We start from the raw sequence: 7,038 nt of genomic DNA on the forward strand, positions 1-7,038 counted from the left end.
AAAGCAGCACAAATCTCCACAAGAAAACCCATTTTGAAACCTACAACTCTTGAGGAATTCTTCTAGGGGTGTATTTAGCGTTTTTAACTCTAAAGCAATTTACAGATTTGATTATCATTGGGTTGAGTCAAGGGAAGATTACCATTTTTTCCACTAAAATGGTTTCCTTGGCATTAAGTTTTCAATTTTCAAATGAGATAATTGGAGAAAATGGACCACAAAATATGTTACCCAATTTCTCCTGAGCATGCCAATACCTCATATGTGGTCGAAAACTACATTTGAAGAATAGTGCTGTTAGGCGTCGTGATTCTCCCTCTGTATGGGATAGATCTTGTTTGACTCTGCAGTCTCCCATTCAGGTCCGGACACTCAGATTGCTGTTCAGCATAGACGTCGGTCCCAGCGTTTTGCTCAGGCTCCTGGTATGTGCTTGGTTGCTGCTGGCTCTCCAGCCAAGTCTATAGTAACCAGTGTTGCGCAGGTGCAGTCTTGTGCTCTGGAGCCTAAGTCCAGCAATCACCTTACTGAGCATGTCTATTATGTGGCAGCTCCAGATTGGCCTGCAGGTGATGTCACAGCCAGCTGGGCGTGAGTGTTTGGGGTGGAGCCTAATATTTAAAAGGCTCTCAGAGGTGCATGCCGCTGCGCTAGTATCATTTTATGTACGGCTATGTGAGTGAGTCTCTACTACTCTGTCTGCAAGCATTGTGTGTCTGTCTAGTTTGGGACTGTACACATAGGTAGACAGCTAGCGTCAGTGGGGGCAATTAGCCGTTGGCTTAGCATCTGGTTCTTACATGTGTGCAGTTAACACAGCAAAGTTCTAGAGCAAGCACAACCCTAGTCAGGGTATTAAGCTCTGAGGATCTGTTCCATTTCTGTGTGCGAGTGACACAGCTCAGTTGCAGAGCTTCTCTTTTGTTTCTGTGTGCTAGTGGCACAGCTCTGTACAGAGCAGCTCTTTCGTTTCTGTAGGCAAGTGACACAGCTCAGTTGCAGAGCTTCTCTTTCGTTTCAGTACTGTTCCTCTCTGTGGAGTAACAGAGGTTGGAACTCGGTGTCCTGTTCACACTGAGTGATGTTAACCCAGTGTGTACAGACAATCGCTCACCGTGTGTTCCATCATTGTTTACCAACAGCAATTTTCCATCTCTTCACGGTGGACCCCGGGTTGCGACTGTGCTTTATTATTTATTTTATTTAGCGCAATCCACCAACCCCAACAAGTACAAAGCTCAGAAGAGAAGGAGCGTCACATTGCAGCACACATTTTGCTGGAATGGTCTGAAGATCCCATGCCACATTGGCAGAGCCTCTGAGGTGCAAGAACAGCAAAAGTCCCCTATAAGTGACCCTATTTTAAAAACTACACCTCTCAATTAATTGTCTAGGGGTTCAGTGATCATATTGGCAGCATGGATATGTCACAGAATTTTATACCATTGGGCAATAAAGAAAGAATAATTTCATTTTTATCACAAAATGTTGTTTTACCCCCAGATTTTACGTTGTCACATGGGGGAATTGGCAAAAGCGGCACCAAAATTTGTCACACAATTTCTGCTGAACATGCAAAAACCCCATATGTGGTTGTACAATACTGCTTAGCAACACAGCAAGACTAGCGAGGGAAGGAGCGCTGTTTGACACTTGGAGAACAAATTACAGTAGAACACTTTGTGGTCTCCATATACAGAGCCATTAAGTGCTAGAAGATGAGAATTCCCTTCAAGTGACCCCAGTTTGGAAATTACACTCCTCTGGGAATTTATCTACAGGTGCAGTGACGATTATTTAGCGGTATGATGAAAAAATATAGTTTTTTGCCACTTATTTTTTCTTTACAGTGCTCACTTAAGGGGTTAACTAGTGTAACAGTTTCATAAGTCAGGTCGTTCCAGACGTGGCGATACCAAATATGTGTACAATAATTTTTTATTTTTGCTTTTACATAAATTTACGTAGCTATTAGATTAATATATTTTCCTTTTTTGTTCTTTATTTTGTGATTTTAAAAAAATATATTTTTACAATTTTTAAAAACTTTTTTTTACTTTTTTAAATATTTCTCAGGAAGTGACATCAACTCTCCCTGCCCTGATCACTTATCTAATACTCTGCAATGCTGTTGCATTGCAGGACATCAGATCAGCATCTCACACACATAGAGGAGGCATTTCAGCTCCTGCGTTGTGTGGAACAGAGCAGAGAAGGAGTTCTAGCACCGATAGTGGGCATTTCCCCGGGGTGTCAGCACTCATATAGCACTGACACTTGCTTTTCATTATGCCAGTGCTCGGAGTGAGCTCTGGTAGCCGCAGTGATATACATGTATGCCCGATGCCGGGAAGGGGTTAATGTACAAGGTGCCACACCAAATTGTAGGACTCCTATGCAAATCTGATGCAGTTTTAGGCCAAATTTATGTGGACACAATGGATACTGGTTCTCATCAGTTATGTGTGTAGTTTTTTTTCGCAAGGAAGACATGGAATATGTTCTGAGCAAACTGGATGATATTAAGTTTTGTTCTCATGAAGGTGTGACCTCTTACATTCATGTCTGTGCTTAAAGACATGTTGTGGACTGTCCCCGATATTTGGAGAATGTTGATCAGAATCCTATCATGTCTGGCTAATTAAGATGGGGGAGCAATGTGACGACACAGCATTTTATCTTAATTAACCAGACATCTATTTTCAGTAAGCCAGGAGGAATAGACTGTTATCTATATGTTAACTTTTGAATTTGTGTTTGTTCTTTGATTGGTCAAGAAAACAGACTTTTGTTGCTATAGCCCTGTAATATTGACTTTTAAGTTGACGTTTCTGTAACATATCGTGCGGATTTCCTTGATGACAGAGACGCAATGATGAGGAAGAAAAGCTATGCAAATAGATTAAATAATCAAACAATGCGAGTTAATCTCATGAACCCTTCCCCTTCACCTTTGAACGATAGATTGAAGAACAGTTGTGAACTATAAAACAGGGATATATGCCTCAGTAACAGGATATCCAAGACATCTAAGAGATCCAAAGATCCAGAGAACCATAGACTCTTTACAAAACCACAGCCAGGAACACTCTACAGCACAGCAGCCAAGAAATCATGGTTCCATCACAAGGGACACAGATTTGTCATTCTATGGGATGTCAGCTTAGAGGACCACAGCCCCAGCTGAAAGAATACAGATCTGCTCCAATGACAATCAACCCACTGGTGACTTGAGCCCCATGGATACTTTTGTGAAAGCCAGGAATTGGACCCACCAGTCACTCGGCTCCTTGGAGATGTTCGTAGAAGCCAGGTTGCGACCCTCCAGTCACCTGGCCTTGTACCTCATTAGACTGTGAGCTTGCTAAGCTTGTAGTTACCTCCTCTCTGTGCGAGGGACAAGGTCTGAGTAGTTGGCCCTGGAAGCTTTGAAGTCACAGCTGGTCTTATCTTGGCAAGTCAACGGAAGGGTGAGACTGTAATTTTCACTATCTTTGGTATTTTGCTGGGGCTTTTCTATATGCTATTTGCCTGTTTTGTGGTTCAATAAAGCATTCCAATACTGTTTTACCCTCATCCTGTGTTGTTTGAGTAGTATTGCACCCACGGTAAAAGTAGATCGTGCTTTTGGAGGGGTTGTCCATGTGGTTTCGGCTAGCGGACTAGGGCACCCGCTGAACCCTAAGTCTTCACATGAGTGTCCCAGGCAAAAGTTTTCTAAGCATCAGAGAGCTTGAAGCGGAGTCTAGTCATATTGGCAAACCCTGTCCTCTACGATGAAATTCAAAAGCGGAATGACGGAAAGAGGAAATTTGTTTTCACGGACTGTACTGTGGTGTTTAGCTGGAATGTGTGAGGCAGAGAAAGTAATGAGACTGTGTATTGGAATGCTCTGTATTAATGAATAAATGTATGAGAAGTTGTGTACCTGCTATCCTGTGTACATAGTTACAATGCAATGACTGTTTAGTAAAGCTTCATTTCATGAACTGGTGAGCATCTGGTTTTGGCAAACCAATGTCATGCATGCGCTCTCACAGCACAATTCCACAAAACCAGCCAGGACTCCCACCTTTATGTAACGTGCCAATGAGCAACAGATGAGCAGCTTGCCCACAGCTACCACCCCATGCCACGTTACATATCTAAGTCCTATCTTATGCCTCCCTAGGGATACACCTGTGTTTAGAATTGCTCTAAAACTTGCTAATAACTCTTTTAGTTGTCTGTTAAAAGTTCCAGTCCACATTCATCAGTATGACTCTGTTTTCCAGTCTCTGTGTTATTTGTCTGCAGTATTCAGTAACTTCCTATCTACCTTCCTGCGGATTTCCAGTATCGCTACCTACCTGCCTGCAATTTCCAGTATTGCTACTTTCTTGTTTGAAGTTTCCAGTAATTTTGCTATTTGTCTATGAAGGACCTCACCTACTTCCCTGCGGTTTCCAGTATCGCTACTTACCAGCATGCGATTTCCATTATCAAACTGCCTGCAATTTCCAAGACATCTTGCTGGCTTCCATTGTATTAGACTGTCTTGTCACTCCGGAGTTTTGTTTTCTACTTCTCTATGTCTCCATGACACCTCCTGTTTGCCTACATTCTTTAGTAACTCTGCTATCTGCCCGAGGTGTTCAGTAACTTTACTATCAGTCTGTGGTTTCCAGGATTTTATTAAACTTTTAGTTTACATGCTACATGCCATCTTCTTCATGCTCCATCTGGTTGCTGCACCGACCCCGTGGGCCGTTTGCCCACCAGGACCTTGGGCTTAAAGTATCCACCTCACAGTGTAAGCCTGCTGTACGTAACACAACTGAAAAAGAGCGAACAAATCTGTGGAGAAAGGAATTTGAGTCAAACTTCCTGAAATTTGTGATTTTATTCAAATTCGAACAGTTCAAGATTCAATTTACAGTTCTGAAAAAAAACACCATTATCCACAATGCTGAAGCATCAAAGAACAGGCTAATATAGTTTTGGGTTTTTGTGCAGGTCTTCCATAATGCCCTGCAGCTGACATCTTACAGATTATCACACCTTGTACGTAGGTGGTCAGTACCTGGGTCATCAAAGATCAGTGGTTTTCAGTGGTGCACACTTTGTTATGGCAGAGTTGTTTTCCATTTCCAAGTCTCTCTCTTTTGTAATTTGTAAGTTGTTATGATTAGTGGGGTTCTCTCTCTGTCTCTTGCATGTAGAGTGTAAACATCTATGGTCAGCAGGGTCCCCTATCTTCTGTAGAGTGTAAGCTGTTATGATCAGTGCAGTTCTCTCTCTTATGGTCATCAGGATCCTGTGTCTCTTTTCTTCCCCATGTTTATTATCTTTGCAATTAAAAGCATTCCACTATTGAGTTTTGCGCAATTTGATACTCTGCAAATGTAATATTTGGGAAAAATTTGTGAAATTAGCTAATTAGAATTTCAAAAGATCCAGTCATCTCTAGTAGCAATACTTAGGTTATATACCTTTTATCAGGCATAGGAAAATCATGAGTTGGTGCAAGATGACTTGCATATAGAGATATGAGGTCGTGGACAGTATTCCCGCCAAAGGCAAACCAGTCTGTATAGGTTCAGTCAGGCTACTAGATGTTGTGGCCACTGTCACTCTACCCCTTCCCCATTATCTTCAAAATTTTACTTTTGAAAATAAAGTGACTATTTAGGGGAATCAATCACCATTTTGACCTTTTTGAGTCATTATTATGGGCATACGGGTTGTATACAGCTGAAATTAGTCATACCTGCATGCCTCCTGGAAAGTGACTTGTCCAGTAAAAATCATCTTTTATAACTTTGATCTTCTAGGCTATGGGGAATATGATGCCTGGAACATTGCCTCCGGTCTCCATTACACAAGATTTCTCCTTCTGTTCTCTTCAGTGTCCCTTTGATGTCATGTGCACAGCCGTAAATCTTGCACACGCGCATTCTGTCTCCTGTCATTAGTCTGCAATGTTCTGCACTGTAAGGAACGCATTTTTACTAAGCCTCGAAGATCACTGGGCCGGAAGTTCAGGATTCAGAACGATCTAGATAAGCTGTAACAATGGGCAGAAACTAAAAAAAATGGTATTTAACATGGAGAAATGCAAGATTTTACATCTAGGCAAAAGAAAATGAAAATTACATCTACAGAATTGGAGGAATAGAACTAAGCAACAGAGCATGTGAAAAAGACTTGGGTATACTAATATATCACAAACTGCACATGAGTCAACAGAGTGATGCAGCAAAAAAAAAAGGCAAACACAGTTCTGGGATCTTTTAAGAGAAGCATAGAGTCAAGATCACGAGAAGTAATTATCCCCCTCTACTCCAATTAGGTTGGCATGACAACCAGAGGTCTGCAGCAGACTTCTATGTTTGTCATTGCCAGATTGTTATGAACGCCGCTTCCATGGTCGGCGGTAATAGCAAGTGAGTATTACTGCTACATACAGGCGGGAAGCTCATGGGCAGATAGCCAGAGCTTTAGATACACTAGCACTTTATGAAGTCAAATTAGTCTGATATAATTCAACTATAGAGAGAAACGATCTGATAAAAAGACTGATATTAATTGAAGAATAAGCAGTGCACCTTATATGCTCAAGAATAGGAATGACTTGTTGAACACTATTCTTTCCAGAGTATCATGTGGTTTTATTGAATCAGGTCTAGTTCCATTATTTAACAATTAAATAAAAGTTATGTTTTATTAGGGTCTTTAAAAAGGGATCTTTGTTTGACCTAGGCACTTTTTGTGAATATACAAGTATATACAAGGGAGAAGACCGGGCTGTGGGTACAGACAGGGCACCGGGTCTGGAACTGCTGGGGCCAAGCCTATTGTTGCTGGGGGGAAGGAAATGGAGGAAGGGGGAGACCCATGATCTGCAAAGAGGGGGCATGGTGAGCCAGAGGAGGGGAAGGGATTTTGTGTGGGAAGTGAGAGGGGGTTCCCGCCAGAGAGAAGCAAGAGTACAGACCTGTGTCGCGCTGCGGGTAGTGTTAGGCCTCGTGGAAAGAGGATGAGTGCAGAAAGGAGCGG

The 7,038-nt window shown here is 42.0% G+C and overlaps 1 long non-coding RNA gene across 1 annotated transcript in view; it reads right to left on the minus strand.

The window, feature by feature from the left end:
* Positions 1–4,557, minus strand: part of LOC143809720 (uncharacterized) — a 171,689-nt gene extending 167,132 nt beyond the window's left edge. Inside the window, exon 1 of the long non-coding RNA XR_013222417.1 lies at positions 4,463–4,557. This is a non-coding gene — a long non-coding RNA (uncharacterized LOC143809720). The remainder of the gene's footprint in view (positions 1–4,462) is intronic.
* Positions 4,558–7,038: the final 2,481 nt, after the last annotated feature.

The sequence above is a fragment of the Ranitomeya variabilis genome, chromosome 2 (assembly GCF_051348905.1).
Source record: "Ranitomeya variabilis isolate aRanVar5 chromosome 2, aRanVar5.hap1, whole genome shotgun sequence".
Lineage (NCBI taxonomy): Eukaryota > Metazoa > Chordata > Amphibia > Anura > Dendrobatidae > Ranitomeya > Ranitomeya variabilis.